The sequence below is a fragment of the Leptodactylus fuscus genome, chromosome 2 (genome assembly GCF_031893055.1).
Source record: "Leptodactylus fuscus isolate aLepFus1 chromosome 2, aLepFus1.hap2, whole genome shotgun sequence".
Lineage (NCBI taxonomy): Eukaryota > Metazoa > Chordata > Amphibia > Anura > Leptodactylidae > Leptodactylus > Leptodactylus fuscus.
This window is the reverse complement of record NC_134266.1, coordinates 116,643,813-116,663,191: the sequence shown is the minus strand read 5'-3', so window position 1 is coordinate 116,663,191 and position 19,379 is coordinate 116,643,813. Positions and strand designations below refer to the sequence as shown.

Genomic DNA, 19,379 nt, shown 5'->3' with positions numbered 1-19,379 from the left:
GAGGGGCTAAAGTGGAAGGCTTGCAGCCAAGTATGCACCACTTTCCACACCTGTGGGTCCCAAAAAGGAAAAGTAGGGTAGAAGAAGTCTTCCTTCACCAAAGAGGAAAGAGCTCCCTCAAGAAATAAACTGCTCCTTCAAGAGGACTCCTGACAGGAAGGGCAGCAAAAAAGAAATTATCTGCTGCATACTCTTGATTCAGTGATGAATAAACAAATACATTTATTGTGTAGGTAACATAGGTTGATGCGCCATGGAAAAAACGGTATTTAGGTATACATGAAAAATTGATCCAATGTTAAGCAGGGATGTTTCGGTCCAATGACCTTCATCATGCCAGATCAATGTGTATAAGGAGACTCCATGGCCATGTATACCTAAATACCGTTTTTTCCATGGCGCATCAACCTATGTTACCTTCACAATAAATGTATTTGTTTATTCATCACTGAAAAAAAAAGTGTGCAGCAGATAATTTATTTTTTGGATACTGACAGGGTCGGAGGACCCATTTTCTGCTTGCACCTCAATCCAATATATGAGTGTGCGGTTCCACTGTTTTTTTTACAGGAAGGGCAGCAAAGTCCCAGGAAGAACCCTGTGGGGAGAAGCATTAGAGGAGACTCCCACCCTTCCCAGAATGGGCACCGGTACCAAACACCTCAGGCTAGCTGAGTAGCAGAGGAGATTGGGGACACAGAACTGAGCCAGTGTGGATACGTGGTCTCAGGGGTGCCGAAGATAACTTACTTGTCTAACATCTTTGGTTGTTCCCGGAGTCACCCCTTCATAACCTTGCACAAATATGAGGTTACCAGCAGTGGAAGCAGACTCCTAGGGACTTGGGTGACCAGCATGGTGTGGCAGCAGGTGGCTGAATTCACATTATAATTAAACAACAAGCACTATGATAAATGTTTTCTCTTGCAGTGGAAGTCCCTGCCTCACTAGGATGTACTCTGTCCTTTGCTGAGGCCGCTGATTTTCCTCAGCAGTCACGTGATGCGGGAACTTTGGCCGGAAGAACACCTGAGGAACAGTTTATCCTAGGCAACCATTTAAGGATGCAGCCAAAATTGGCGTTTGCTTTCTTGTCAAAATTCAGAAAGCCTAAACACTTATTTTAAAACCAATATAGCCATTAGTGGGCCTTATATATGTAACCCCACATATGAAACAAAACCACAAATTTCCACTATCTTTTACATTTTAAATTTTGCACCATTCACCTTAGCACATTAACAACATTCTAGGGGTTCATACTCATACTTTTTGCATTAAAGAGGACCTTTCACCATATCTGGGCACAGGCAGTTCTATATACTGCCAGAAAGCTGACAGTGCGCTGAATTCAGCGCACTGTCGGCTTTCCCGATCTGTGCCCGGTGTGAAGAGCTTACGGCCCGGTACCGTAGCTCTTCTATGGTCAGAAGGGCGTTTCTGACCATTAGCCAGAGACGTCCTTCTGCCTCGCGGCGCCAATCGCGCTGTGCTGTGGAGCCGGGAGGAACCCCCCCCTCTGCTCACAGCGCTCGTCCATAGACGAGTATTATCAGGGAGGGGGAGGGGGCGTTCCTCCCCGCTCCACAGCACAGCGCGATTGGCGCCGCGAGGCAGAAGGACGTCTCTGGCTAATGGTCAGAAACGCCCTTCTGACTGTAAAGCGCTACGGTACCGGGACCGATAGCGCTTTACACCGGGCACGGATCGGGAAAGCAGACAGTGCGCTGAATTCAGCGCACTGTCAGCTTTCTGGCAGTATATAACACTGCCTGTGCCCAGATATGGTGAAAGGTCCTCTTTAACACTTTTCTGGGGTAAAAAAATAAAAAATTTGTTTAGAGTGCCATATTCTGAGAGCCCTAATGCTTATTTTCCAACAATCAGGCTGGTATTGGCTTATATTAGAGTCAAGATGGGCAGCCACTGGAATTTGAAACTGCAGAAGTACTTATGGTCATAAACGCAGCCTCCGCTCCCTTGCTCCCCCCCCCCCCACTGCTCCATCACACGCCAGGTGACGTGGCCACGTAAGCTCAGGCCAGCACCAGGTGTGTATCTGTGTTCCTGGCCAGCTATCAGAAGTAATGTAAGTACTTCTGCAGTTTGAAATGAACAGCATCGCCAAGCTCCTACCACCGCTGGTTTCCTGCAGAGGCAGGAGCATGGCGATGTTGCGGGCCCCGGCACCCGCCCTGGTGTCTGTAACTATAATGGCGCCACTCTGCTGCAGAGCAGTCGCCATAGCAACCGGCATCTCTACTGTAACTCTTACAGCGGTAATGTCGGAGCTAATGCCCAGGCATTAGCTCCAGCATCTTCGCTGTAAGAGTTACAGCGGAGATACCCTCCGGAGATGTCTATGGTCTATGACCATCCACAATAGCAATGTATAGAATCTCCCATAGACGGCAATACACTTGTATTGCCGTCTATGGGACTTGCAATCAAATGATTGCAGGTTCATGTCCCCTAGGGGAAGGCTAATAAAATAGTGAAAAAAAAAAAAAAAGCTTTAAAAAAAATATATAATAAAAAATAAAATAAATAAAAGTTCTAAATCACGCATGTGCCTAGAATACAAAGAAGGGCGGATTCACACCGGTGCCTGATCTCCGTTACGCAGGTTTCCGTTTTCTGTCGGTAAAAGACGGAAACCGATATTCACTGTCTGCCGGCGAGCGCCCGTGAGCATCTTCTGCTCTCCGCTGTGAAACCACTTTTTTTCTTTTTACCGGACACAAAGTCCTGCATGTCCGTTAAAAAACAAACAAAAAAAAAAACGGTTTGAAAACTGCCTGCTGGTTTCCGTCTCCTGCCCAGTTTCTCAGGTAGGAAACGGAAATCTGCATAACGGAGATCGGGCGTTGGTGTGAACCCGCCCTCAAAGTAGAAAATTACTGTGAAACACATACACATTACCGTATTTTCCGGACTATAAGCCGCACATAAAAACCTACGATTTCCTCAGAAATCGTAAGTGCGGCTTATAGTCCGGTGCGGCTTATATATGGATGGAAGCGGCGGCAAAGACTGCGTGCCGCTTCCATACATACATAAAAGGCACCGTAAGGGTGCATTCACACTACCGAACGCCGGCGTGTATCACAGCCGTACACGCCGGCGTTACAGCAGGGCTGCCGGACACTTCCTATTCATTTCTATGGGAGCAGGCATGCGAGCGCTCCCCATAGAAATGAATGGACAGACACTTCCCATTCATTTCTATGGGAGCCGGCATGCGAGCGCTCCCTATAGAAATGAATGGAAAAAAGCAGTCCATTCATTTCTATGGGGAGCGCTCGCATGCCTGCTCCCATAGAAATGAATAGGAAGTGTCCGGCAGCCCTGCTGTCACGCTGAAACAGAACGTGAAACTTACCCAGCGGTGCAGGGCGGGCGGGCATTCAGGCCTCCTCTGCCTCCGATGTTCCGTCCTTCTCCTCCGGCGCTCGCTGATAATGGCCTGGGCGCATGCGCAATATCATAATGCTTCTACTGCGCATGTGCCCTGGCCATTATCAGCTTGCGAGCGCCGGAGGAGGACGGAACATCGGAGGAAGAGGAGGCCTGAATGCCCGCCCACCCTGCACCGCTCGGTAAGTTTCACATTCTGTTTCAGGCTTTTATTTTAAAACGGGGGGGGGGGTAGTTTAATCTAACGTTTACGGTTGGGCTCTATCAGCATGATTTTGCTGATAGAGCCCCTCCTCGCCTGCCGAGCGCTTCCAATAGAAGCGGCTGGCACGCGGGGGGTTAAGCGGCCGCTGGCAAAGTCTGCCTGCCGCCGCTTTCAATAAGATATAATGCGCACCGGACTGCGGCTTATAGTCCGGTGCGCCTTATATATGAACCGAGACGGACTATAAGGCGCTCATGGGCAATGCGGCTTATAGTCCAGTGCGCCTTATAGTCCGTAAAATACGGTAGTTATCCCTGTGTCTGAAAGTGCCCGGTCTACTGAATATAGGGTATCTGCAGTGCTCCTATTCCGTTGGGAAGGGGTTAATAGAAGCACTGCAGATACGATATACTCAGCCAGGCTGAGTTCCAAGTGGGGGGGGGGGGGGGGGGGACAGTCCTCAAGCTCAGGGAAGGGGCAGACAGACAACCAAAACACCCCCTCCCCTTCCCCAGCACCTACTGCAGCCAAAAATTCCGGCCATTTTAATTTTTGAAATTTTCCAGTAGCTGCTGCATTTCCCCCCTCGGCTTATACTCGAGTCAATAAGTTTTCCCAGTTTTTTGTGGTAAAGTTAGGGGCCTCGGCTTATATTCGGGTCGGCTTGTAATCAAATATATACGGTATTATTATTATTATTTGTACATAAATGTTTGATAACTTTTTATTCATTTTTTTGATGCGACAAGATGATCAAAACTGTAGAAATAGTACTTACCAAAAATTCGGTTTCTAGGAGCGCTCCATGACAGTACCACAGGAGGTTAAATCTCCACCCCTATTAGGGACAGGAAGCACACAAGAGGTTAAAAAGCCCCACCCAACCTCAGTGTATTCTAAATAACTAAGGGATGAAAGCAAATACAACATACATGACATATTACCTTATAAGGCAATAAACTAATTTTTAAAGAGAGGGAAATAAGGGTGCCGTCACTGAGGTATCCTGGAAACCAAATTATCAGCAAGTACTAATTCTACATTCTCAAATTGCCCTCCATGACATATCCACAGGAGAGATACAAAAAAAAAAAATATATATATAACTTCGAGAGGCCACAGCATAAAGAACCTTTCTACCAAAAGACAGGTCCCTCCTGAAGGCCAAATGCAACCTTAGGTTTAGTAAAATTATAGAAGGTGGACCATGTGCAGTCCTATCTGTTGTACTGAGGCATTCCTCTACTCTGCCCAAGAGGCCGCTAAGGGAAAGACCTTTGATTAGGCAGTCGTATTTTTGAAAAGTTCAAGGTATTGCATGATCGTTCTGCAGACAGTAAGTGTATGGAATCCCTGCTTTAGCATTAGAAGGATTCTAATAAGGAAGTAATACAATATCTTGGTTTAATTGAAAATCAGACACTACTTTAGGTAGAAAGGAAGGATAGATGGACTATAAACCTATCTTCAGTACTGTCAAGAATGGTTCTTTAGCTGAAGGGGCCCGAATCAATTTCAGTAATACGTATAAAATTAAATAATGGTAGCCCTTTTAAGATTGTATTATGACCCTAATATAAGAGGGGGAATGATTGACCAATGGACGATAGGTGATAATCTATATGCTGCTGTGAAGAACTGCTTGATCCATCTATGGTTAGCTACATCTTGGTCAAGATAAGAACTCAAAACCAGATAGACATCTTAGTCTTCTCTCTAAACCGGATTGGAGGAAACCCAAAATATGAGCTACAGTCGTATGAAAAATATCAATATTTTTAGAACCCGACAGGCTTTGGCCCCATGTAAAGGACAGAGTCTGCAGCAGAATGCAGTCGGATGACACCCCACTTCAGTAAGCCCCTTAGACGTGAATGCATCACGGAATGCACGCAAATGTCACTGAGCGTCATCCAACTGCATTCCACTGCAAACTCGGCCTCACATCAGAAGCACACACAGTTGTGTACATTGGGACTTATAATTTGTATCCCTACTCTGGAATAGATTGAATTAGTATTAACCTTCCTGCTCTTATGAAGAGTAATCCACAATGTTTTGCTTCAGAAACAGAGTCATTCAAACACATCTTGAGTCACAATGCACACCTTGCTGTATTAGAAAGATGCAATTCTTACTGACTCGGCAGATGTGCCAGTTAAAGCAAACTGCTGCTTCCTGAGGTAACAAAATCAAGGCCAAGAGGTCTTCTCTAGTGCTACCTTCTTTACACCTGAACATAGTCATTATTATCAAGTTTATTAGATTCCGGAAGGACCCTTTGTGTTTCCTTAAAAGGAAAAGATGAAAGTAGAACCCCTCTCTGACCTCATCTGGGGGAACAGGAACTAGGAGGATTAGATTCTGAATTTCTACTTCTACGGATGACTGGAAGGAAACTAGTGAATAATGGAATGCAATATGCATAGGTGGATCAGCGCTCATCAGACCATAATTCTTAGAATGAGATATTTTATTGAAGACAAAACCAAGGAAGGATACTGAGGGTTAAGTCTTTGTGACCTGGTATCTTGAGGGAATGAAGCAAAATTCAAGCTTTCGCCAGTTCCCTATGGTGTCCATGACCCAGGGCTTAACAAAATGTCTATCCATTTTATTAAACTTCTGGTCTCTCCCTGGGGGAGGGGATTGTTGAACCAAAAACACTTTGGTCAAACCATAGAAGGAAGTAAGACTTTGGATCTGCTAGTAGCCTCCCTTCCCCTATTGAACCCCAGAAAGGGCTTAATGTATCTACCAGCAGAAGAAAAGGGAAAGCCCTTCCTTTTATCTGCTGCTTTGGCAAGAATGTCATCCAAGGCTGGCCCAAACAGATACTCCCTGTCACAAGGTAAGCTACATAGCCTGGATTTAGTAGCCTCTTTAGCTGACTAATTCTTCAGCCACATAGCCAACCAAAAACCAGAGACCAGGCAGAAAGCCTAACGGAAGCAGCCAAGTCTCCGAAATCAGCCTAAGGAAACTGTCTGCCTTATTGTCAAGGGGGTTCTGTAAATGAACTGATGAGGTTCCTCCTTGAAGGGTTATACCCCCTCCTTTAAGTAATAAAGCCCTTCTTTTATTGGGCTTTCTCCGCTCACTCCAAATGAACTTATGAACTGGGAGGTTTCAGTGTGGACATGCTTCCAGACCCCCAAACTTAATTTCTTCTTCTAACTTTCATTTCTCCAGCAAGTTTCCTGTTCCTTGGGTGAAAATCCTCTTTATCAGTGCTAAATAATCACAGTTTCCTTGTGCTTTCCTTTCCTTGGCTTTATTTTACTTGCTGTTCTTTGTATCACTTATTTACATGTATCACTTATTTACCTCTGCCAGGTCAGTCCTCTCTGCGCCAAGCTGATGAGATGCAAGAACATCGAAACAGCTGTCCTTGGCTGAGAGATTGTACCTGGTAAAATCCCAACATTATTGCAAACAAAGGCCTCTGAGAAGGTCGGCATGATGTTAAAGGGAGCGCCCTCTATTGGTTTGATTGACTAAGACTCTGTCTTCCTAATTACATCATGGAAGATAGACTTGCACATTCTCAGTGAGTGCCCTCTATTGGTGTGCATTCTTGAGGGCACTGGCTTCCTAATTACATCATGGAAGTCAGATTTGCATATTCTTCCCATGTTATTTACATGCAGTGAATCTGTGAACAATTTACATTTCCCATGATTCATCTGCCTGCTCTCACTGTGTACCCATTCCTTCTCCACTCTCCCCTTCAAAGAAATCAGATAATAAATCCCTCCCACACAAAAAGAGATGGTTTGTGCAATGCTCACAGGGAAGGGTATTGATCTTGCAAATGAAACATCACTCTGAAGTTAATGACCTGAAAATAAGTCAGATAAAACGTGCTGAATTTAAACACTATATATTAGGACATGTTTTGTATTGATGTATCCTGCTATTTGGCTCATATTTAAAAAAAAAAAAAAAAACTGGATAAGCCCATTAATAAGATATATTATAAAGTTTCATATATGTATCTGTTTCATTTAAGAAAGGTTGTCCATAACTTGAGGTACACTTTAAAAGCAACCTGTCAGCTGCCTTGAGACCACTAAAACGACCACATACTGTTAAGGCTGAGGTCCCACATTGCAGAAACAGCTTCTTTTTTTTTTCCTGCAGATTTTGCTGTGGTTTTTGGACCCAAAGCCAAGAGTGGCTACAAAGGGAATAGAAATATCTAGGAAGCCCTTATACTTCTCCCTTTTGCTCAATCCACTCCTGGCTTTAGCTATTAAAAAAAAAAAATCACCTTCTTACACACTCATGATATTGAATAGTGTATTGCGTTGACACAATTTGCCACATATTTGTTTGAGAGTTTAATAACAATTGCTTGTGCTAGGCAATAATATCCAGGACATTAAAGGAGACACAGGAAATTGAAAATGTGATCAGCCAATGCGGACCAGAGAACAGTCACCAGAACAAAAACAAGGAGAAAGTCCAGAAGATTCTCCTATTGAAGAGGAAAAATAGGGGCAATTCTACACTGATTAATATATTAATATAGGGCCAATGTGGGACATTATACTGCATGCGAACTGCTATGGCACTGTGACAGTTCTTATTTTACATGTGGAGGCTATGACATTACATTTAGGGGCGCTGAAGTGTGAAAACCATGATACTAAGTGTGAGGGCAATGAGGGTGACTTTACATAATTGTTAACAAAAGCGGCAAAAAAACATTTATAAGTGAACGCTACATTGGGGGTACTTGGTTGGGACATTTACTTCACTTGAAAAGTTTGTGAACCACTGCTCTACTTATCCAAAGAAGTATAATCCTTTTCCACCTAAAAGAGCACAACTTGCCCTCATCAGCAGATGGGTTAATATATCAAAGATGGAAACCCCTTTTAACAGTCTCTAAGGGGGTGTTCACAGTCCAGTGTATGCATTCCACCGGGTTTCCATCCTCAGTCCCGGCAAAACTGAACAGGGAATGGAAACCCGGCAGTCAGCTTTAAAACTCATTCACTTGAATGGGGTTGTAAAGGTGACCGCCAGTGTCCGCCTGCAGCCTGTCCACAGGAAATCAGGTTGTTTTTTTTTAGCCGGACACAAAGTCCTGCATATCCGACCTTGGGCAGGGGTGCAAGTGTGAACGAAGTGTAAGGCTACGTGAACACAACACTGGATGGGTCAGGGAGAAAGTAGAATGGACAGCAGAAGGACCCATACATTTGACTGAATGAGCCTGGACCACAAAACGGATAGGAATAGGACCTGTCTTGCTTCAAGGGTTATGGTCCCTCCACACTGGTACATAAACAAACACAGTGTATATAAGGCCATGGAAAGGAGTTGATCACTGCGCTGTTATAAAAAAACAGATGACTATGGTCACATACATGTTGACTAAACAGAATACAGCAAGCCTGATATATTTATAGAGGTTAGTAAAACACATAAAATGTGTGACAAAGGTAGCGTATGTAGATGTTTTAGCTAATGTATCCAGACATACTTTCTGCTATCAACTAGATGTGAAGTATAGAACTGATAAACATAACAATTCTTGGACAGCACTGGCTTTCACCTTTTAAGTTAATTAATTTAGTTTATCATTCAGAGCTCTCCAATTGTGATCCTGTTATCTCAAGGTAGTACAGTTTTACAGGTTCTTGCTCATACATCCATATAGATAATTTAATATCTGACCCATTTCACCTAATTCCTTTTATTAAGCGCCAACCAGGTGTGGCCCTGTGCAGGTCTGCCAAGGACAGCGCTGGTCCATTTGTGACCTAGCAACCAAAAAGTTAAACTGAAAGCAATTACTCTCAAAGTAAGCAGAGATAGAATTTAATTAAATAAAACAAATACAATACACACAGAATCTACTCATCTAATCTTATTACAATAAAATTAATTTAAAGAGTAAATATTCCTGCACAACTTGATTTTCTGGCAGCATTTGTGACATTAATAAGCTTACTATATTAAAGGGGCTCTATCATTGGGAAAAGTCTTTTTTAACTAAGCACATACTTGCATAGCCTTTAGAAAGGCTATTCCACATGAAACTTTTGTATGTAAATCGCCTCAGTGGTTTTTGAATTAGCCCGTTTTTATTCATATGCTAATTAGCCTCTTGGTGCACTCTCTGCTATTCTTTCCCATGTATGTGTACAGAACAGGCTGCTGCTGACTTCCTGTTTGCACACACAGATTGGAGAGAATAGTAGAGAGGAGTGCTGCTGGGAACTTACTGTGCTGGCTGGAAGCTAATTAGCATATGAATAAAAACAGGGTCGTTCAAAAGCCACTGAGGCAATTTACATACAAAATGTACATGTGTAATAGCATTTCTAAAGGCTATGCATGTATGTGCTTAGTTAAAAATGACTTTCCCCAATGATAGAGCCCCTTTACCAGATTTTGGCCTCCTTCTCTGAAATCCTGTACCGAGATATCAACTACTATAAGATGTAGAACAACTTTTTTAAGATTCTCATCTTTCATGTACGGTTAATATCAGCATAACACTACCTTTTTTTCTGTATTATTTCCAGAGATATCATCAGGTAAAAAAATTTGGCTTTGGCATATTTATATGCAGGTGAAGATGTTTCTGAAAATAGTACAGATAAAACTGAAATCTTGACGTCACATGAAAGATGAAAATCTCTGTTCTTAGTTTTAAAATGGAACAAATATAAATGTCTAAGATGAACCCTTCCCTCAGACTCAGTTTTGCTACTTTATTCTTTGGTCATGTGACTGACACAAAGGTGCTCAGTTTGTTATAGTCACAGTACAGTAATCACAGCTGTATGTTCTAATGAGCTGTGCACATCGCCTGGCCCTGGACTGCACATCGCCTGGCCCTGGACTGCACATCGCCTGGCCCTGGACTGCACATCGCCTGGCCCTGGACTGCACATCGCCTGGCCCTGGACTGCACATCGCCTGGCCCTGGACTGCACATCGCCTGGCCCTGGACTGCACATCGCCTGGCCCTGGACTGCACATCGCCTGGCCCTGGACTGCACATCGCCTGGCCCTGGACTGCACATCGCCTGGCCCTGGACTGCACATCGCCTGGCCCTGGACTGCACATCGCCTGGCCCTGGACTGCACATCGCCTGGCCCTCGTCCACACATCGCCTGGCCCTCGTCCACACATCAACTGGCCCTCGTCCACACATCAACTGGCCCTGGACTGATTTTTATCCCTCGAAGTAACAGAACGAATGACAGCAAGCAGAGATCTAGACACTGTGATGAACTGAAACCGAAAATATATTGGAAAATGGCCAATGGACACACACTTTTGGATAAAGAGAAGAACAGCGTGGGAGAAGGCGGCAGAGTCCGTCGCTGGAGAGTTTACAAACAGCACTAGGGATGCCCCCAATACTCTTTGAGTGCAGGGGAACGCCCCCACTGCTGCGAGAAAACTCATTTACATAAGGAAGAAAAAAGACACTTCTCAGGAACGGTGGCATGGATCAGAATAGTAAACGCATGAGAATACCCTTTCCTAAGGCTATTTCTACGTGTATATAGCTTAAAAAGCATATACTAATGATAGAATCCCTTTAATAGTGTGTCCCTTTCTGTGCATATATATTTTGTTTTGCTTAACCACATCCGGACCGCCAATAGACTATATACAGTGGGGCAAAAAAGTATTTAGTCAGTCACCAATAGTGCAAGTTCCACCACTTAAAAAGATGAGAGGCGTCTGTAATTTACATCATAGGTAGACCTCAACTATGAGAGACAAAATGAGAAAACAAATCCAGAAAATCACATTGTCCGATTTTGTAAGAATTTATTTGCAAATTATGGTGGAAAATAAGTATTTGGTCACCTACAAACAATCAAGATTTCTGGCTCTCACAGACCTGTAACTTCTTCTTTACGAGTCTCCTCTTTCCTCCACTCATTACCTGTAGTAATGGCACCTGTTTAAACTTGTTATCAGTATAAAAAGACACCTGTGCACACCCTCAAACAGTCAGACTCCAAACTCCACTATGGTGAAGACCAAAGAGCTGTCAAAGGACACCAGAAACAAAATTGTAGCCCTGCACCAGGCTGGGAAGACTGAATCTGCAATAGGCAACCAGCTTGGATTGAAGAAATCAACTGTGGGAGCAATAATTAGAAAATGGAAGACATACAAGACCACTGATAATCTCCCTCGATCTGGGGCTCCACGCAAAATCTCACCCCGTGGGGTCAAAATGATCACAAGAACGGTGAGCAAAAATCCCAGAACCACGCGGGGGGACCTAGTGAATGAACTGCAGAGAGCTGGGACCAATGTAACAAAGCCTACCATCAGTAACACACTACGCCGCCAGGGACTCAGATCCTGCAGTGCCAGATGTGTCCCACTGCTTAAGCCAGTACATGTCCGGGCCCGTCTGAAGTTTGCTAGAGAGCATTTGGATGATCCAGAACAGTATTGGGAGAATGTCCTATGGTCTGATGAAACCAAACTGGAACTGTTTGGTAGAAACACAACTTTTCGTGTTTGGAGGAAAAAGAATACTGAGTTGCATCCATCAAACACCATACCTACTGTAAAGCATGGGGGTGGAAACATCATGCTTTGGGGCTGTTTCTCTGCAAAGGGGCCAGGACGACTGATCCGGGTACATGAAAGAATGAATGGGGCCATGTATCGTGAGATTTTGAGTGCAAAACTCCTTCCATCAGCAAGGGCATTGAAGATGAAACATGGCTGGGTCTTTCAACATGACAATGATCCAAAGCACACCGCCAGGGCAACGAAGGAGTGGCTTTGTAAGAAGCATTTCAAGGTCCTGGAGTGGCCTAGCCAGTCTCCAGATCTCAACCCTATAGAAAACCTTTGGAGGGAGTTGAAAGTCTGTGTTGCCAAGCGACAGCCCCAAAACATCACTGCTCTAGAGGAGATCTGCATGGAGGAATGGGCCAACATACCAACAACAGTGTGTGCCAACCTTGTGAAGACTTACAGAAAACGTTTGACCTCTGTCATTGCCAACAAAGGATATATAACAAAGTATTGAGATAAAATTTTGTTACTGACCAAATACTTATTTTCCACCATAATTTGCAAATAAATTCTGGTACTATTCCGTTATCGGGCCAGCAGCAGCGCATTTCAGCACCAGCTTTCGGGACAGCAGTTCAGTTCAGCAGCGGGAATTACAATGACATCCGAGGACTGCTGGCCCGATGCTTGTGCCCAGTAGCCAGTACATCAATGACCCCCCCTCCATCTCCTCCTCCTTCCAGTGCTGCCCCCCAGCTCTCCTTACATCTACCCCGTACCCTCTCCCCGCCACATGACTAAGCCGATGCTGGCCCGATGATAGAGGCCGTGCTTGTGTGTAGTAGGCAGTACATCGATCGATGCCCTCATCCTCCTCTTCCTTCCAGTGCTGCCCCCCAGCTCTTCTTACATCTGCCCCGTACCCTCTCCCTGTAATAGGCCTCACCGTAAATCTTGAGCAATGAATGCTACTAGATAGCCGCCGGACGCTGCAGAAAGTTTGTCCCTCCGGCTCGCTGTAGCTCACCGTTCCTATAGTCGGCGTGTTTCTTGTCAGGGCCTGGATTGAGCCCCGGTGTCTTTCCTTTCGGTCTCGGTACTAGCGCTGAGGTGAGGCCTAGTCGTGTGGCGGGGAGAGGGTACGGGGAAGATGTAAGGAGAGCTGGGGGGCAGCACTGGCAGGAGGAGAAGGATGGGGGAGGGGGGTCATCGATGTACTGGTTACTGGGCACAAGCATCGGGCCAGCAGTCCTCGGATGTCATTGTAATTCCCGCTGCTGAACTGCTGTCCCGAAAGCTGCTGCTGAACTGCGCTGCTGCTGGCCCGATAACGGAATAGTACCTAAATTCTTACAAAATCAGACAATGTGATTTTCTGGATTTGTTTTCTCATTTTGTCTCTCATAGTTGAGGTCTACCTATGATGTAAATTACAGACGCCTCTCATCTTTTTAAGTGGTGGAACTTGCACTATTGGTGACTGACTAAATACTTTTTTGCCCCACTGTACATTCGGAAGGTGGCTGCCTTGTTCTGGCAGGACGTACCGTTACATCCAAGCAGAACACAGCAGCTGCCCGAGATCATGCAGCTGCTGAAACTGGGAGCTGGCTGTAACTTCAGCCGGAGCTCCCAGAGAGAAGGCAGGAAAAGTTTACTACCTTCCCTGCCTTCTCGATCACTTTGTATACAGCGCTTTGTATACACAGCTATGGGTGCCGCCATGATGCGGCCACCCTCTGACCCAGCGGTCACGTGATCCGCTGGTGTCTGCGTCTTTCAAAAACTGCTGAGTCCTACAGGACTCAGATCAGTTATATGAGCTGTATAGTAGCGTACAGTAGTCCCTGATGAAGCCGCTTCTGGCGAAACACGCATCAGACAAATAATCATCTATCCTATTTGTTGAAGTACAGAGGTGTCCCCTTTTTGGTGGCTACTTGAGATTACCAACATGTCTGCAGGAATGTACTGGTAGAACTTTATATGTGTTTCTATGCTCATTACTTTGCCTATGGTGGCTATCACTTTGCCTACGGTGGTTATTATATATATGTAGCAAGTGACACCAGATGTGATTTAGACTTCTTACTAGTGCTATCATCTCATTGCAAAATAGGGCATTTTGCCAGTATTATTCCATTATAGATCTTTGGACATATCATACTACAATTATTTTTGAGTATATTAGGGGATTCCCTGTACATTTTTCAGAGCGAGGGTTTGCGGTATTTGTCCTCTACTTTGTGGTGGACCTCCCTTTGTTTGTCTCCCTATGTATTATATGTTTTTTATTGTTTGATATTTAATAAATATACTTTGATATTGTTTTTACCCGTTAAGGCTATTTCCGCGTTTACACATTCCATCATAGCTGCCGCTTCACGGAATTCCACGATGGATTAGGCCCAAATGAATGGGCTGGAGCCTCGTGCCGCGGAATCCGTGGCAAGATAGGACAGCTAACATCTTTTTTCCTCTACTAGCTAGTGGAAAAAAGAAGCGAGCGGCTCCCATTGAAGTCAACGGGAGCAGCGGATTGAGGCGGATTCCGCGTCAAAATCTGCTGCCAACTTGCCCTGTGTGAACTAGCTCTTAGTCTCTGGTTTTTCTTGTTGTTCAGTAGCATGCAGGAGACTATCTTCCTCCTGCAACCAAGGCAAAATGTACCAGTCCCAGTTTCAGGGGATATCAGTCTCTAAGGCCTCATTCACATTAACATTTGTCTTCCGTCCGAGTGCAACTGCAAGGGGTGTGCCAGAGAAAGAACACGGACTCCATAGACTAGAAAGGGGTCTGTGTGCATGCTGCCAGATCTCCACAGGGATCATGCAGGCAGGAAAGTAATTCCCAATCTACTTTCCTGCCCGAATAATTTGTGCAGGCAGCGCGCGGCAAGCACACAGACCCCATTATAGTTTATGGGGCCTGTGTGCTTTCACTGCACACAGCTTGCCACTGCGTTTGGTATTCTGTTTGTTGGGAGTCCCCATGCGGACTCCCCTAACGGAATACCAAACGCAGATGTGAACCAAGAATAATACAAAAAAAAAATAATTAAAATAAACAATAGAAAAGTAAAAAAAAAATGTAAATACAATTAAAAAAATAATAAAATAATATGCCAATAAAACGCTGTTATTAAAGGTTATAGTCCCACGCACGACGACACCATACAAAATAAAAATAACCGTAACGGAGAGGAAAATTATTTTATAAAAGGTTTTCAGAAGCAATTTGTGTTATTAAATAAAAAAAAAAAAAGACAATTTCCCTCCTATCTTGTTTATATTTTCCCGGATATATATATATATATAAAAAAATTAAATACATTCAAAAATAAAAACAACATAAAAATAAAGCCCTATGTGTCCCCGAAAAAGGGCGCAAAAATTAGCTGAATGAGACATATGAGAAAAACATTACAGCCCTCAAAACTGCACATACAAAAAAAAAACAAAAAAAAAAAAACTAAAATGTGCCTGGTCCTGGACCGGAAATTGTCCCGTTACTGAAATGAAGCGCTCAGTGAAGTGAATGGGATGTGCTCGCGTGTACGGCTCGGCATGAGCAGAGCTAGCCGTACACGCGAGCACATCCCATTCACTTTCAATGGAAGCGCTCGTAGTGAAAAAAGCAGCCCATTCATTTCAATGGGGAGCGCTCGTATGCCGGCTCCCATTGAAATGAATGGGAACGGCTTTATACGCGCTGATTCTGAACGTGTTTTAACGTTCAAAATCAGGCAGCGTATCAGTAGTGTGAATGCACCCTTATATTGAAAAAAATATATAATGTAAACAAAAACAAACGTACGTTCTAGGTATACCCACAATCCAAAAATAGAGTTATTTATCAATCACGTACGGTGAACGCTGTATAAAATATATATATATACACACACACACACATATATACACGCACACCGCAATGTGCAAATGAATGTATTTTAGTCACTTTGCTTTCACCAAAAAACAAAACAGTCATACATACCAAGCATTGGTACTAATAAAAAATATAACTTGTCCCACTAATAAAGAGCCCTGACATATCTCTGCAGCAGTACAGTAAAAAGTTATAAGCATCAAAAGATGGTGACCCCAGCAAAATTGTTAATTTTCAAAAAACGAAGTTTTAATTGTAAAATCGGTAAAACGTAATCAAACCCAATATAAATATGGTATTGATATAATCGTAATGACCCACCGGGCAAAGCTGTCATGTCATTTTTAATACAGAGTGAACGCTGTATAAACATAATGCAAGAAATTATAGAATTGTGTGTTGTTTCACATGGGTAGGTCCAGGTGAAACAACACACAAGTCTATCATTTTTTGCATTTTGTTTATACAGCGTTCACTCTGTATTAAAAATGACATGGCAGCTTTGCCCGGTGGGTCATTACGATTATAGCGATACCATATTTATGTTGGGTTTTTATTACTTTTTACCGATTTTACAAATAAGACTTTGGAAATAAAGGTTAATGAAAACAATATATGTCCCCCAAAATGGTGGCAAATGAAAGTACAACTCATCACACAAACAATAAGACCTCACATAGCTATGTGGACAGAAAAGTTAAAAAGTTATGAAATTTTGGAAGACAGGGAGAGAAAATATGAAAAATAAAGTCACCACGTAGTTAACGTGCAAACTACCCTGCATCATTAAGGAGTTAAAACATCTACCATTAAGCAGACCTTAATGGTGATAAACTCTACAGTTGCATCCTGCAGTCATACATCCTACCATACATCTCCTACATACACTTGGTGGGTAAGCAAGAAGGAGGAGCCCAAGAAAAAAAAAAAAAAGGAGCACAGCAGTAAACAAAGGAAAGTGTCACATAAGTAAACACATTTTTTATGTCCAACAATCCTACTAAGCATCTAGTGAACCAAACCCCATCCACCTCCTAGATTGTAAGCTCTTGTGAGCAGGGCCCTCAGTCCTAGGGTGTGAATGGACTATTCTCTGTAATGTGTCATTTTGTCTGGAATTGAAGCCTACAAATTGTACAGTGCTGCGGAATATGTAGGCGCTATATAAATAAAATGTATTACTATAATAGGAGTCATGGTCTGGTGACTGTGGATTATTAGAAGCTCAGGTAGGGCAGGTTTTGCAGCAAGCCTTCCCTTATGTGATTAGTTGCTTGGGATCCATTTGCACATGAAAGCCTACAACAACCAATGAGGCTGGTAATGGATAATCTAGAAATCCCTGCCCACACCTCTCCAAGCGGTGTACTACACAGAATAACTCCAGGCTGATCCCAGTCTTTTCGGCTCCTCTCTCGTCTTTGATTATAATGGAAGCAAACAAAAGAAAGACATGAAGGCCATTACACGACACCAACTCCTTTACGGCTCCCAAAAAAAAAGATCAAAGACAACGCCAGATAGAGCAGAGTGGCGAGACACTCGTTATCCCAGGCCCAAACTTGTGTGTTCAAAAGAGGCGGGGCCCACACACCATAAACACAAGCACATGCGGTCACACCACCGCTATTCACCGTCATTCTCTCCACATTACCTGCTTTCCGGAGAAAAGAAGGGATGGGCCAGTGCTCCGGTCGCCGGAAGAACGGCAAGAATTAACTTTCCACCTTCCTTCAGGTAACAACCACACAGGTACTTCCGCCAGGAGCGGGAAGCGTCTGCTAGTAGCGTGATGACGTCAGCGAGCGTGACGTCGTATCCAGTCAGGGAAGAGAACGCCTCACTTTCAGTATCTGGTTGGTACTGCTGCGATATTGTAATGCTCGGCGGGAAACTAGGTTGGGGGTTATAGGTAAATAGGAGGCATTGCTATTGTACAGCCGTCTCCCTGCGTGGTGTATACGGCTGTAGTCGTTAGTTTCTCGTAGGGAAGGAAATGATTTATGTATGTATTCTGTGATGTGAACCATCATCATTGAAGTTCACTTGTTGGCCTCCTCTAAGCATTTTCACAGCTGGCTGGGGTTTACGTATGTAGTGAGCGCCCCCAGTGGTAGCTACATGCAACTAATATCTTGGTGTAAGTTGGGGGAATAGAATGTCAACCTGAGACAACACTTAAAGGGATTCTGTGATTCAGAAAACGCATTTTTTCACTAGCCCTACATTGGAATAGCCTTTATTTGCAGATATGCATATGAAAACCATGAAGTACAAGGGGCAGAGACGTTCTCCGCCTGCTATCTTGGTTCTCCTTAGAACAACATGAGTGTACTGTGCCGCAGTACGTTTGTGTAGGATGAAAACCAACATGGCAGATTGCATTGCGAAAAAATCATTTCTTTTGCAGGCTACATAGTGTAGTCTGAATAAGAAAATCACTGCAGATAGCCCGGGGAGCCTTCACAAGGCTCCCGGCTGTCATGCCAACGTGACGTTGGCCCCGGAGATTGCTCCGGGCACTGGCAAAATGGCGGCTCCCATGCGCCACCGGGAAAATGGTGCCTCAGTCAGCTTTGAGGCACCGACCACTGGTATTAGCGCATGGTGTCTGCTGTATGAAACAGTGGGCGGCCGTCACAGTTAAACACCCGGCGGATGTCGGGAAGGCGTTAAAGAGGACGTTTCACATCCTGATCAATGTGTGGTATTGTATACCGCTAGAAAGGTTTCCAGGTATAAGCCCCGGAAAATCTGTATGGACTTTCTGTGAAAAGTTCTGCAGGAAAAAATGTGATGCGTTGCTGCCGCAGATATTCCCTCAGCACTTCTTACACAAAGTCTGCAGGAGTTTCCTCTGCGGACTCTGCGTCCATTATATTTAATGTTATAACATTTATTTCCAAAACCACCACATATTTTTCTGCAATTTACAGTCCCTGCTAAAATTCCATCCATTTTGCAAGGAGTGTAAATTGCCACGTTTTTTTCCCACAGCGTTTCCCCAGCGGCTGGACCGTGGTGTTTATGCCACATGAGGCCCTGGGCTGAATCTGTATTTCATTTATTTCTTTGAAGGTATTAGGCAGAGATTGAATCCAGGACATGATGCATTCAAAGCATGCTCAGCAATCTTCTTATTAAAAAAAACAAAACAACGTCAAACCAAAAGTTCAAATCACCCCCCTTTCACCAGAATACTAAAAAATTACTTTAACCCCTTCCCGCCGATGGCACTTTTTGACTTCCTGACCAAGCTCAATTTTTCAAAACTGACATGTGTCACTTTATGTGGCAATAGCTTTGGAACGCTTTAACTTACCAAAGTGATTTTAAGATTGTTTTTTCGTA

At 43.9% G+C, this 19,379-nt stretch overlaps 1 protein-coding gene across 3 annotated transcripts in view; it reads right to left on the bottom strand.

Moving 5' to 3' along the window:
* EYA3 (EYA transcriptional coactivator and phosphatase 3) overlaps nt 1-17,794 on the bottom strand; it is a 71,714-nt gene extending 53,920 nt beyond the window's left edge. For 2 of the 3 annotated variants that reach the window (XM_075264542.1, XM_075264544.1), the window contains exons 1-2: nt 17,683-17,794; nt 4,401-4,460 (exon numbers count right to left, since the gene is read on the bottom strand). The gene's annotated coding sequence lies outside the window, so the exon portion shown is untranslated. The remainder of the gene's footprint in view (nt 1-4,400; nt 4,461-17,682) is intronic. The other variant, XM_075264543.1, reaches the window with a different exon arrangement.
* Between the last annotated feature and the right edge of the window lie 1,585 nt (nt 17,795-19,379).